The following is a 15,394-nucleotide window of genomic DNA, read 5'->3' as shown; positions in this document are numbered from 1 at the left end:
ATCCAACTCTTGCCGTTTCCGGTGTTAAGTTATATTTATTTCCTCGGATTCGGGTTTTGTCTCCGTGTGTTGTTTTCGTTTTCATGCATCTCATATCATGTCATCATGTGCATTGCATTTGCATACGTGTTCATCTCATGCATTCGAGCATTTTCCCCGTTGTCCGTTTTGCATTCCGGCGCTTCGTTCTCCTCCGGTGGTCATTTCTAGCTTTCTTTCGTGTGTGGGGATTAAACGTTTCCGGATTGGACCGAGACTTGCCAAGCGGCCTTGGTTTACTACCGGTAGACCGCCTGTCAAGTTTCGTACCATTTGGACTTTGTTTGATACTCCAACGGTTAACCGAGGGACCGAAAAGGCCTCGTGTGTGTTGCAGCCCAACACCCCTGCAATTTGGCCCAAAAACCCACCAAACTCTACTCCATGTCCTAGAGCGTCCGATCACGATCGCGTGGGCGAAAACCACACCTCTTTTGGACTCTCCTAGCTCCCTCTATGCCTATTTAAAGGCCCCTCCGTTTTCGGATCGTCTTCCACCTCCGAAACCCTAAAAATCCCCGCGCCGAGCCGGACATGTCCGTCCCGGCCCGGACAACCGCCGCCGCCGCCCGCAGCCACTGAGGGCTCACCACGTGGCAGCCGCGCCTCCACCGCCGCCGCGGCCCGCCAGGCCCGGGGACGGCCCCCGCGAGCCCGCGCCCCCGCGCCTCCTCCTTTCCCCGAGCGCCGCCGCCTTCCGCGCCTCCGGCGACCGGCGCCGCCGCGGGACGCCATCGCCGCCGCCGCACCGCCGTGCGCGCCCTTGCCGGCCGGCGCCCGTAGCGCCGCCGGACCACCGCCGCCTCCGCCCGCGGGCCTCCGCGCCACCGCGCCGGCGCCACCGCCCCGGCGACCACCGGATCCGCCCCGGCCGGCCTCCTCCCGCGTCTCCGGCGGCCAAGTTCCGGCCAGCTACAGTGATCCCCGGCGTTCCTCGATCCGCGTGCCGATCTGGATCTGGATCTGGATCGGGTTGACCTCTCCCCGAAACCCTAATCTCCATATTTTTTTTTTGCATTCTTTGACTGCCCGTAACTTTGCAACGTAGCTCCGATTTGGGCATATAATATATCAAAATCTTCGTCTCGACATGTAACATCATTTCATTCCATTGCATCATTTGCATTTGAGGTCATCTTGATTGCCCAAAATGCTGTTAGAAGGAGGCTTCGTGAGTTAAATTGCAGATCCGTTAGTTCATCATGCACTTTTGTCATTTTTGCCATGTTTAATCCGTGCATGATATGCCTGTGCCCCTTTGGGGATGAATTGTTAAGCATTTTGTCTTCTTTCCAGAGGTGCCACCCATGCATTTTTAGGATGTGTGTGTTGTCTTGTGCAAGCTTGCGAAGAGAGGTACCTGAGATTGCTGATTTCAGGGACTTAGTGATTTTCACTAAGTCTGGGATATTTTAGTTCGTGATGCTATATGTCCAGCTTGTTTCCTAGTGATCCGTGCCTCTTTTGAGGATGATCATTCATGGAGTTTTGTTATATATGGAGTGCTCTAGGTTGACTCAATCGAGCTCAACTTTTGCTTCGTTGTTAATCTGGGCAGATCGTCAACTTGTTTGCGATTTTGCCGATGCTACCGTTAGTGTTCCATGCATGCTATGCCTTTGTTCTTGCCATGTGTAGCTAGCATATTGTGTCTTCTTTCTGGATATATGCTTGGCTTGCCATGAATTGCACTGTAGTGAGTGCATCGAGCTTGTTTACATGCCTTCGTGAGTTATAATTTCTGCATGTCTCAGTTTTCACTAAGTCTGAAAACTGATTGTGTTCGAGCTATGTTCGTGAGCTCGGTGGAGTATTTTGTGAACCCTTTTGGCCCCAGGTCACTTTGGGTGTTTTGTTAAGCTTGTTGAGTAGCTCCATTCCATGTTCTTACTTGTCATGTTCAGGTCATGCATCGTGTTGTTTTGCTGCTCCGAAGAGGGCTTCGTGATCTGAAATTTCAGGCTAGTGTTAATTTCACTAAGTCTGGAATCTGTTTTGCATATTCGTTTTTGCCATGCTTGTTCGAACCTCTTAATGGATGTTTTTGCCTATGTCTCAGTGCTAGTGTTTTGTTAAGCATCTTGAGTGCATCACTGCCATGTAATTTGTTTTCATGTTTAGTGTCTGTAGCATGTTCATTTCGTTGCATTTAGATGCCTACTTGCTGTAAATCGCAGACCGGTGTCATATCTTAAAACGCTTGCCATTTCCAAACCGTAACTCCGATTCCAATGATCTTTATATCGTTTTCAAGCGATTTCATCCCCTCTATCCAGTGGAACCCTTGGAATTCCAAGTTGAGGCCAGGTTCATGCATTTCCTGTCATATCTTGCATTTTGCATCCCGCATAGCATGTCATCATTTCATCATATTGCTTGGTCTTGCACGTGGTTGATTGTATCCTTGTTGCTTGTTTGTCTTGTTGGGTAGAGCCGGGAGACGAGTTCGCTACCGAGGAGCTCGTTGAGTTTGCTTGTGAGGATCCAGTCAACTCTGACAACTGTGCAGGCAAGATGATCATACCCTCGAAATCACTACTATCTTTGCCATGCTAGTTTGCTCGCTCTTTTGCTTTGCCAATGCTACGATGCCTACCATTTTCTTGTTAGCCTCCCAATTGCATGATTGAACCTCTAACCTACCATTGTCCTAGCAAACCGTTGATTGGCTATGTTACCGCTTTGCTCAGCCCTTCTTATAGCGTTGTTAGTTGCAGGTGAAGATTGAAGCCGTTCCTTGTTGGAACATTTATTTACTTGTTGGGATATCATTATATTGCCATGTTATCTTAATGCATCTATATACTTGGTAAAGGGTGGAAGGCTTGGCCTCTCGCCTAGTGTTTTGTTCCACTCTTGCCGCCCTAGTTTCCGTCATATCGGTGTTATGTTCCCGGATTTTGCGTTCCTTACGCGGTTGGGTTATAATGGGAACCCCTTGACATTTTGCCTTGATTAAAGCTTTTCCAGCAATGCCCAACCTTGGTTTTACCATTTGCCACCTAGCCTTTTCTTTCCCTTGGGTTCTGCAGACTCAAGGGTCATCTTATTTTAACCCCCCCGGGCCAGTGCTCCTCTGAGTGTTGGTCCACCTGTCAGCTACCGGTGGCCACCAGGGGCAACTCTGGGCTGGCCTACCTGTACCTAGGACAATCTGAGTGTGCCCTGAGAAAGAGATATGTGCAGCTCCTATCGGGATTTGTCGGCACATTTGGGCGGTGTTGCTCGTCTTGTTTTAACCTGTCGAAGTGTCTTGAGTTACCGAGATACCGAGTCTGATCGGAACGTCTTGGGAGGAGGTCTTTTCCTTCGTTGACCGTGAGAGCTTGTCATGGGCTAAGTTGGGACTCCCCTGCAGGGATTGAACTTTCGAAAGCCGTGCCCGCGGTTATGGGCAGATGGGAATTTGTTAATGTCCGGTTGTAGATAACTTAAACCTTAATTAATTAAAACGAATCAACTGCGTGTGTTGCCGTGATGGCCTCTTCTCGGCGGAGTCCGGGAAGTGGACACGGTGTTGGAGTAATGCTTGCGCAGGTTGTTCCTTCTAGTTTCTCGCTCGCGCTTTGCCTCCTCTTCTCGCTCTCCTTTGCGAATAAGTTAGCCACCATATATGCTAGTCGCTTGCTGCAGCTCCACATATGCTTGCCTTATCCTGTCCTATAAGCTTAAATAGTCTTGATCGCGTGGGTGCGAGATTGCTGAGTCCTTGTGGCTCACAGATACTATAATTCCAGATGCAGGTCCAGGTGATTCCGCTCCAGGTGACGAGTACGAGCTCAAGTGGGAGTTCGACGAGGACTCTCAGCGTTATTATGTTTCCTTTCCCGATGATCAGTAGTGGTGCCTAGTTGGGGTTATCGATTCAGGGCCTTGTCGCATGTTGGGGGTCTTTTCTATTTTGGCACCGTAGTCGGGCCATGAGTGATTTGTATGATGGATGTTATTTATGTACTTTGATGTGACGTGGCGAGTGTAAGCCAACTATGTACCTCCCCTTTATATTATTTATGTACATGGAATGTGTGATGATTTCCTGACTTGCGACATTGCTTTCAATGCGGTTATGCCTCTAAGTCATGCCTCGACACGTGGGAGATATAGCCGCATCGAGGGCGTTACACTGTTCCCACAGAGCCCTTGATGGTTGAACCCCTTTCTGTCATTCACCCCAATGCAGAAAGAAGACTAACAGTTCATGAGCCTGCTCCCACAGAGGCACCTGACGCTGAAGATATTCGAGCAGCCGACCGACTAGCTGCTGAAGACATTGGTCATCAGGACAATGTGCAAGGTGATGCAGCCCTTCCTCAGCTTGAAACAAGCGAACCCATCAGCATTGGTCGTCCTCTGACGCCAATGGCACAAGATGAGTCATGGGCGGATCGCCCTTAGGAGGAAGAAGACATTGAGGCCCAGCCCACTCCGACACAACAAGCGTCGTCTGCGTTCCGTAGGCTTCGCAAAGGTCCACGGCCTCAAGTCCAGTCTACAGAAATTCCGGCTGCATCAGCCGAAGACAATGAAGAAGCACCTCCAGAACTCACTCCCTCGCTCCATCAAGATGCAGTTCCCCAAGAGAACGTGCCTGAAGATGTCCCTCAAACTACTAACACTGAAGCCAATGTGGAGCCCGCCCCACCAAATGCTTCAGCGGACAGCGAAGCCACTGAGCCAGACACTTCAGTTCCTGAGTCTGCTGCAGGTCCACAATTTGACTATCACATAGAGCACAGGCCTCATGTCCAGAAGCCAGTCCCAAGGCTTCCAAGGTTCCCAGGTCCTGCATCAGCACCTGGCTCCTTTGATGTAAACAGCTTCAAGGCAGACAACACATTTTTCGATAGCTCCAAGAACCCCTATTCAAGGGAAAGGATTATATCAGACAGGTTCTGGAGCTATTCACAGCGCAGCTATTATTCTTACATCTTATACAACCAAGGTCGCATCTTCCCACACAAGCGCCTTGAGGTTGAAGCTATTACTGGTCTGCCATGTCTTGAGGAAGCTTTGGACTGCTTCAGGAAAGTGGGTCTGCTGCCGTTCGTGACTGATGAAGAGCACTGGAACGAAGAGCTTCTGCTTCAGTTTTATGCCACTCTCCACATCAAAGGCTACAACAGAGATCCTAAGACTTGGATCCTGGAGTGGATGACCGGAAATATCCATCATGAAGCCAATGCATTCAATATCATTGAGCTCACTGGCCTGCCCACTCCAGGCGAATTCTTCGAGGAAGGGTGTCAACTTCATTCTGAAGCTATTGAGAGCATATTTCAGAGACCTGAACCCAATATGAGTCAGATGCTCTCAATGATGAAGCCATTGCCTCAAGATGCACCCTACCCAACTGAGTTCTTCGTTGAAGACCTAGAGTACCTGCCCAGGACCATATATCATATTATCCGGCGGACTCTCTGGCCCATTAAGGGACACTCTCCACATGCCAAGATTGAGGGTGCAATGAAGACTCTCATATTCTATATCATGCATGGCAAATGCTTCAATGCACAGGATCTTTTCATACGACAATTTGCTGCGTCAGGCTCGGACTTATTTGGTCTAAAAATCTATGCCCCTTGGGTGATGAGGCTGATCAAACTGCACTCTACAATTTCGTATCAGCCCTCAGCCCGAAACCATCACATCTTCCTGCCAGATGTGGATATCTCTGCTGAAGCAATATACCCTGAGCCTGCCAAGCAACCAATAAGTCTTCAGAATGCCGAACACCAGAGCTTCACGCAGAATGTTGAAGGTGTTGAAGCCATGTCCAGGGTCTATCCTATGGCTGGCACTACACGTGCACCAGCATCAACTGAAGCCACAGATAGCACAAACGCTCCAAGACCCAAGAAGCGTGCTCGTGTCCTCACTGACCGAGAGCTTCTTGTGGCCCTTCACCAAAAGCAAGATAGGCATCACGACTGGCTGAAACGTCAGATGAAGAGCCTCCTGGTGGATGTCAATCGTCTTCGAAACCTGGCCACCAAGAATGCCTTCGTTACGCATGAGACTTGCCGTCATACGTGGAAAGGGCTCTCAATGATCTGCACTGAAGCTGAACTTGAAGAGGATGGCTTCACAGAGCGCTTCAAATTTGACACCACACCTCCTAGGAGGGCTGTGATGCGCAACACACCGTCACTTGAAGACTCTGAGTATTCCTCCTCTACTGCCACCGTCACTGCGAGGATCATTGATGAAGATGATGATGCTACTTCACCACCACCCGCTTCAGCACCTCAAAGCTCAGCACCGCCAAACAACTCCACCGACCCTGCTGCGCCTGGGAACGCATAGAAAACTCTATGTCTTCAAACCTTTTTGGTCATTCCTGACAAAAGGGGGAGAAGCATATGATGTTTAAAGTCTTCAAGCGGGTCAATATGGGCGGGTGCCTTGTTTTGTTATACTTGCTTCGTGTTTGCAACTCTTGTTTTGCTTCATTTGGTTCTTTTGAGTTGTAAACACTAAAACTCGATGGTCGTCTGCTACTTGTTTTACCACTCCTTTTGCGAAGATAAATTCCGCATGTGCGACGATAAATTCCGCACTCATCTCATTCTGCAGACATCCATTTTCCATTATGCATGTTATTATCTTCATATACTTTCACATGCATAGTAGATTGTCATCATAAGCTGAAGCTGATCTCCACAAGTACAACCTGCCATGTGCATTTGCATTCCAAAAGCAAATTAACTTATATGCACATCTTCAGGGGGAGCACTTGCAACTTATGATGACAATTCCTTTACAGACTTCACACTTTATATTCCCCGTTGAAAACTTCAACTAGTTTGTCATCAATCACCAAAAAGGGGGAGATTGTAAGTGCATCTAGTGCCACCCCTAGTTGGTTTTGGAGTATTGACGACAAACCTAGTTGAGGGACTAATGTGTTTGTGAGAATTGCAGGAAAACACAGGTAGAAGTCCCTCATTGATTCGGTTTACTACCAGAGATGACCCCTAAAAATGAATGAAGACATTGAAGTCAAAGGTGGTATATGAAGATATTCACATTGAAGACTATGGCAACAGAAGACACGTTATGAAGCCTATGGAACTCGAAGACTTAGATCCTTCGTAGTTTTTTTTATTCTTGTTGAGTCATAGGAACCACCGTACTATTAAGTGGGGTCCAGGAGAACCAGTCAGAATGACTGAAGTGATGCCTAAATCAAAAACCTATGTCTTCGAGTGAAGACAATGAGAGCAAATCTTGTCCAGAGCCGGACAAGTCAGCTTTGCTTGTAGCCCAAGTAAAGTTGCCATGAGAGTTCGAAATCTGACCGTTGAGACACGTGTCAGTTCCTTAGTGACCCAGGGTCATTTCGGACAAATCAGGTCGGGTTGCCAAGTGGCTATAAATAGCCCACCCCCACAACCATAAACGGTTGGCTGCTTAGATTTTAGTGCACGGCTTTTGTCGTTTGAGAGCAACCCACCTCGAAGCCTTTGAGAGAAAATTCCTAGTGAGGAGAAAAGCCCTAACCACCCAGAGCCAGAGTAAATTGGGCATCACTTAAGTCTTCTTGTCTGTGTGATCTGAAGACTTATTACACTTGAGGACTGTGAATCCTCCAGACGGTTAGGCGTCGCGTTCAGAGCATCCAAGAGACATTGTGGATTGCCAGTGAACGAAGTCTGTGAAGGTTTGGGAGTCTAACTTGAAGACTTACCAGAGTGATTGGGCGAGGACTAAGTGACCTTAGCTCAAGGAGAATTACGGTGAGGACTTGGTGTCCTGAACTGTGTGTTCAGGACTGGGTGTCCGGGACTGTGTGTCCTAAGGTTTAAATACCTAGCCGCTCCAACCAGACGTATAGTTGTCACAGCAACTGGAACTGGTCCAACATATCATTGTCTTCAACGAGTCACTGGTTTCATCTTCACTTCCTTCTCTTGCTGTTACTCATTGTGAAGTCATTGCGTGCTTGCTTTATCATTTGTCTTCACAACGTGAATGCATGATCTGTTTGGCTTCATAACTTCTTCCTACTTGATCCTTATTACACTGAAGCTGTTTGTCACTGTGCTTTCACTCTATTGAATACATGACCATGGCTGGCCTAGTGTAATCTAACTTCCGCTGCATAGTAATAGGCATAATCTTCACTGTTTGTCTTCAAAACTCCCAAGTTTTGAAGATTTACATAAAAATCGCCTATTCACCCCCCCTCTAGTCGATATAACGCACTTTCAACTAGCCATCTCTCAAATTGGATAAACAGCCAAACAGAAGGTAATATTTTAAATTCACACAAGCGTTGCATAGCGCATATGAAACAAGTTTTCATCTCACAGGATAAAAAACGAGGAAGTCTCATTCAAATATTACATTTTGCGAACACTCATCCGCGATAAGACAGGCGCCCGGGAGAACACCCTCGTAGTACATCTCGGGGTGGCGGTGCTCCTTACCCTCCGGCGGCCCCTCCTTGATCAGCTTCACGGTGTCTAGCTTGACCCACTGCGTTTTTACATGGGCGAAGGCCCGACGTGCACCTTCAATGCAGACGGATCGCTTGATGACCTCCAGCCGTGGGCAGGCATCCACAAGCCGCCTCACCAGGCCAAATAAGCTGTTCGGAAGGGCATCGCCAGGCCACAGCCGGACTATGAAGCCCTTCATGGCCTGATCGGCCGCCTTATGTAGCTCGGCCATCTGCTTCAGCTGGTCACTCATCGGCACCAGATGTTCGGCCTCAGCATACTGAGACCAAAACAGCTTCTCCGTCGAGCTTCCATCCTCGGCCTGGTAAAATTGTGCGGCACCGGACACACTGCGGGGCAAATCTGTGAATGTTCCTGAAGAGCTCCGGATTCGGGTAAGTAATCGGTAAATTACTTTTACATGCTTGCTTTGCATATAGAAAGCCTTACCCGCCGCTATCTTCTTCATCGCGTCGATCTCCTGAAGGGCCTTCTGGGCCTCGGCCTTGAAACTCTTCGCGCTCTCACGGGCCGCGGCAAGCTCAGACTCTCGCGTCTTCAAGTCAAGCTCCAACACCTCGTGCTTCGTCACGAGAGCCTGGAGCTCTTGCTGCACCTCGCCCACCCAAGCCTCGTGCCTCTCTCGCTCGGTGCGCTCCTGGGCCGCCTTCTCTTCGGCCTGGGACAACGCTTGCTTCAGGGTCGCCACCTCGATCGTGGCCCCTAGCAAACATACAATGATCCTGTCATTTAGCAATCGCATCCTTTTTCTCATCTATAGACGGGGTATTACTTACCCTTGTTCTCCTCGAGCTGCCTCTTAGCAAGGCCGAGCCCTTTTTGGGACCCCTCCAGGGCCTCCTTTAGTACGGCGACCTCCGCAGTCAGTGCGGCGGACGCCAGCAGCGAAGCCTGCATATGCATATTGACATACTTATATTAGACTCCTGCAATATTATTTGATCCTCTGTTCGGCTTTTCTTCACGAACACCGAACAAAGCATCAAGGGCTACTGTCTATGCGGTAACGCTTCTACTACATTTTAAAACACTTACCTCAAAGCCTGTTAGAAGGCTAGTACAGGCTTCAGTCAATCCGCTCTTGGCGGACTGAACCTTCTGGATCACCGCACTCATGATAGTGCGGTGCTCCTCCTCGATGGAAGCGCTGCGAAGCGCTTCCAACATAGTGTCCGGCGCCTCTAGGTGGACAGAGGTCACCGGCACAGGCGTCTCACCCTCCTTAGAAGGGGACCGCCTGCCCGAGCTCGGATCCGTTGGAGGGTCCGGCGCGGTGTTCGGCTGAGGGACGAACTCGGAGCTCTCGGGGACCCCGTCCCCTCGGCTCCCGGAGTCCGGAAGGTCGCCTTGCGGCGCCTCCAGGACTGTCCCCCACCGATCCGGTGCCTCTTGAGACAGCACCTCGATGTCGTCGGCTGGATGAGGGGAGGTGGCCGTCGGGACTGGATCGCTATCCATGTCCGACGCACCCAGGGAGCCGTCCGAGGTTACCTCCATATTGGCTAGGGCGGCCTGCACAGTTGAGTTCGGCGTTAGGGAAAGCAATGCGACAAAGGAATCCTATGGGTTACTTTGGTATCCGAATACTTACGATCTCCCCTGGGGCTTGGCCCTGGGCAACCACTCGTCTTCACTTTCGTCGGCGGCGGTGGAGCTGTCCGGAAGGAACGTCCTTCCCTTCTTGGACCCCCCGGCCTCCCCAGTTGGGGCGGCCTTCCTTTTCTTGTCTCCCCCAGTCGGTGGGGGAGCCTCTTCTTCCTCTTCCTCGTCTTCGGGGGAAGAGTGCGCCGCAGACTCGTCGGACGGTGAGTCCGACGATGCCTGGCGTCGGGAACTCTTTCGAGCTCCCTTGGCCTTCTGGGTCTTCTCCGGCACCTTATAATGGGCCGGAGTCAACATCTTCGCCAGAAGGGCGTCTGTAGGGCCTTCGGTCAAGGGAGCCGGACAGTCGATTTGTCCAGCCATCTTCTGCCAGTCCTGTTAACGGCAAGGGAGTTTAGATCCCGCGTAGAATCAATCTATATAGAAAACAAGTATCCTGTGAAAGGCAAAACAACTTACCGCACTGGCGTGGCGCTTCGCGTTGAATCCGCGATCCTCAGTAATGGGGGGAGGGACCGCGGCGCCCTTCAACAGCACCCTCCAAGCATCTTCATGAGTCGTGTCAAAGAGCCTGTTCAGAGTTCGGTGTTGCGCCGGATTGAACTCCCACAAGGTAAACTCCCGTTGTTGGCACGGGAGTATCCGGCGAACGAGCATAACCTGGACTATGTTGACAAGCTTGAGCTTCTTATCCACCATGTTCTGAATACATGACTGGAGTCCAGTCAGCTCTTTTGAATTACCCCAGGACAGGCCCTTCTCTTTCCAGGAGGTGAGCCACATGGGGATGCCAGATCGGAACTCGGGGGCCGCTACCCATGCGGGGTCGCGCGGCTCGGTGATATAGAACCACCCTGATTGCCACCCCTTTATGGTGTCCACGAAGGTGCCCTCGAGCCATGTGATGTTGGGCATCTTGCCCACCATGGCGCCTCCGCACTCCGCCTGGCGGCTGCTCACTACCTTCGGCTTGACATTGAAGGTCTCCAGCCATAAGCCTAAGTGGGGCTTGATGCGGAGGAAGGCCTCGCACACGACGATGAACGCTGAGATGTTGAGGATGAAGTTCGGGGCCAGAACATGGAAATCCAGGCCGTAATAAAACATGATTCCCCGAACGAAGGGATGGAGAGGGAATCCCAGTCTGCGGAGGAAATGGGTGAGGAATACCACCCTCTCATGGGGCTCTGGGGTGGGGATGAGCGATCCCTCATCTGGGAGCCGGTGCGTGATATCGTCGTGCAGGTATCCGGCTCTCCTCAGTTTCTTGAGGTCTCGCTCCATGACGGAGGAGACCATCCACTTGCCTCCCGCTCCGGACATGGTTGGAGAAGGTTGAGATGGAAGTGAGGACTTGGGCGCTAGAGCTCAAGTGTGCGGGAGCGGTTGAGCAGAGGAGGAAGAAGGCGTGGATAGAAAGGTGAATCCTTATCCCTTTATATGGGCGGATAATTAAACGTCCCCACTTGCCTAGTAAAACTCGCTTATCCCCCAAGCGCCGCAATTGATGGCGCGGTTGGGTTACCCACGCCCGTATTGATGAGAATCCCGTAATAAGGGGACATGATCTCTGCTTTGACAAGACGTGTCGAAAAACTGCCTCGCGTAATACGCGGGGCTCGTTAAAAGAAACGGTTCGAATAGTCACCGGGCCATGACATGATGTCATGGTATCAAAACAAGCTAGCAAATTAGATCTGCGAAAAAACATTATTCTCTCTACGGTGAAATGTGGGACTTATTTTGCAGGGTCGGATCCTCGTATTCAACTTCTTCGGTAATGTATTCGGAGAAGGAACCCGCCTTGCAATGCCGAAGACAACTGCGCGCCGGACTCGTCGTCATTGAAGCCTGGTTCAGGGGCTACTGAGGGAGTCCTGGATTAGGGGGTCTCCAGACAGCCGGACTATCTCCATTGGCCGGACTGATAGACTATGAAGTTACAAGATTGAAGACTTCGTCTCGTGTCCGTATGTAACTCTACTTGGCGTGGAAGGCAAGCTAGGTAATACGTATATGGATATCTCCTCCTTTGTAACCGACCTTGTGTAACCCTAACCCTCTCCGGTGTCTATATAAACTGGAGGGCTTTAGTCCGTAGGACAACAATCACAACATACAATCATACTGTAGGCTAGCTTCTAGGGTTTAGCCTCTCTGATCTCGTGGTAGATCTACTCTTGTAACACCCATATCTTCAATATTAATCAAGCAGGACGTAGGGTTTTACCTCCATCAAGAGGGCCCGAACCTGGGTAAAACTTCGTGTCCCTTGCCTCCTGTTACCATCCGGCCTAGACGCACAGTTCGGGACCCCCTACCCGAGATCCGCTGGTTTTGACACCGACACCGGGTGCCTGGCTAACCGCCCCCGGGTGCCCGGCCATCCACCGTTGGGCGCTGGCCCTTCCCACCGGGTGCCCGGGCCACTACCCCCGGGTGCCCGGCTTCCCCCGCCTAGCGCTGACTTGGGAGACCCCAGGTGCCCGGCCCTCCTACAGCCGCGGCCCGGCGCCCCTGACAACCCCGTGTGCCCAGGCCTCACACCCCCGGGTGCCTGGCCCCCTCCTCTCGGTGACCTCCGGGTGCCCGGACCCCTTTGCACTGGGTGCCCGGACATGTCCGGTTTGTGCCTGCGTGCACTAAGGGAAAATGACCCATGTACCCTTGTTTTACCCCCAATTCGTCCATAGCCTATATAAACTCTTCCCCTAGCTCATTAGAGAGGATAGCAAAGTATATGACATGATTTAGTGAGATTTGCTCCTTGTACCTCCTCTTGAGAGAGAGACCTCTCCCATGGAGATCAAGACCTCCTATGGAGAAGATCCCTAATGGATTCAAGATCCCATCTAGGGAAGGATCCCCATCATAGGATCATCAAGACCTCTCTCCTCATAGGATTGGGATGAACTAGTTACCTCTTGTATCTTCTTGTGTTGGATTTGGACCCTTGTATCTCTCTTTGTGTGATTGGATCTAGCAAATGTGTGATTGGATCAAGTAAATTTGAGTGTTCCTCTTGTGTTCCTAAGAAGGGAGGTATTACCGTTGTCCCTAATGATAAAAATGAACTTATCCCACAAAGAATTATAACAAGTTATAGTATGATAATTGATTTTAGAAAACTAAACAAAGATACTAGGAAAGATTATTACCCTCTACCATTTATTGATCAAATGCTAGAAAGATTATCAAAACATACACATTTCTGTTTTCTAGATGGAGACTCTGTTTTTTCCAAATACCTGTGTCACAAGAGGATCAAGAAAAACTACTTTTGAATGCCCTTTTGGTATTTTTTCTTATAGACGTATGCCTTTCAGTTTATGTAATGCACCTGCTACCTTTCAAAGATGTATGACTGATATATTCTCTGACTTTTGTGAAAAGATTGTTGAGGTTTTCATGGACGATTTTTCCGCTGACGGAACTTCTTTGATGATTACTTAAGCAACCTTGATTGAGTTTTACAGATATGTGAAGAAACCAATCTTGTCTTGAATTGGGAGAAGTGTCACTTTATGGTGAATGAAGGTATTGTCTTGGGGCATAAAATTTCTGAAAGAGGTAGTGAAGTTGATAAAGCTAAAGTAGATGCAATTGAGAAAATGTCTTGTCCTAAAGATATCAAAGGTATAAGACGTTTCGTTGGTAATGTCGGATTTTATAGGAGATTTATTAAAGCCTTCTCTAAAATTTCTAGGCCTCTTACTAATCTCTTGCAAAAAGATGTTCCATTCGTTTTTGATGATGATTGTGTAGAAGCATTTGAAATACTTAAGAAATCCTTAATCTCTGCACCTATTGTTTAACCACCTGATTGGAAACTACCCTTTGAAATTTTGTGTGTGTTTTCTTGTGATTAGTTCAGGTCTTACATAGTTGATTCTAAAGTAACTGTTCACATTGATCCTACTGCTATTAAATACTTTATGCTAAACCTAGACTCATTAGGTGGGTTCTTTTGTTACAAGAATTTGATTTACATATTACTGATAGGAAGGGAGCCGAGAACCCAGTAGCTAACAACTTGTCTAGGTTAGAAAATGATCTTGATGAACCACTACCTACTGATGGTAGCTTTCCCGATGAATAACTAGTTGTCATAAATGCTTCTCGTAATACTCCTTGGTATGCAGACTATGCTAATTATGTTGTTGCTAAATTTATACCACCTAGTTTCACATACCAACAAAAGAAGAAGTTTTTCTTTGATTTAAGACATTCCTTTTGGGATGACCCTCATCTTAATAAATAAGGAATAGATGGTATTATTAGACGTTGTATACCTGAGCATGAACAGGAACAAATCCTTTGGAAGTGTCACTCCGAGGCTTATGGAGGACACCATGCGGGAGACAGAACTCCACACAAGGTATTACAATCTGGTTTTTATTGGCATACCCTTTGCAAAGATGCACGTAAGTATGTTCTATCTTGTTATGAATGTCAAAGAATTGGTAACATTAGTAGACGTCCGGAAATGCCTATGAATTATTCACTTATTATTGAACGATTCGATGTTTGGGGATTTCATTTTATGGGTCCTTTTCCTTCCTCCAATGGGTATACTCATAGTTTAGTTGTTGTTGATTATGTTACTAAGTGGGTAGAAGCTATTCCAACTAGTAGTGTCGATCGCAACACTTCTATTAAAATGCTTAAAGAAGTTATTTCCCGAGGTTTGGAGTCCCTAGATACTTAATGATTGATGGTGGTTCACATTTCATTCATGGTGCTTTCCGCAAACTTCTTGCTAAATATGATGTTAACCATAGAATTGCATCTCCTTATCATCCTCAGTCTAGCGGTCAAGTAGAACTAAGTAATAGGGAAATAAAGTTGATCTTGCAAAAGATTGTCAACATATCCAGGAAAATTTGGTCTAAGAAACTTGATGATACACTATGGGCTTATAGAACTGCTTACAAAAATCCTATGGGTATGTGGCCATATAAAATGGTTTATGGAAAATCATGTCACCTACCTCTTGAATTAGAACATAAAGCTTATTGCGCAATTAAAGAAATCAACTATGATTTTAAACTTGCTGGTGAAAAGAGGTTATTTGACATTAGCTCACATGATGAGTGGAGAACCCAAGCCTATGAAAATGCTAAACTATTTAAAGAAAAGGTCAAAAGACGGCATGACAAAAGAATACAAATGTGGGAATTTAATGTAGGTGACCAAGTCTTGCTATACACGTTTAAGATTTTTTGCAGGAAAACTTCTCTCCAAATGAGAAGGACCTTACATTATCAAAGAAGTTTATCGTTTTGGTGCTA

This window comes from Triticum urartu, chromosome 6 (assembly GCF_003073215.2).
Source record: "Triticum urartu cultivar G1812 chromosome 6, Tu2.1, whole genome shotgun sequence".
NCBI lineage: Eukaryota > Viridiplantae > Streptophyta > Magnoliopsida > Poales > Poaceae > Triticum > Triticum urartu.
Note: the sequence above shows the minus strand (reverse complement) of the source record.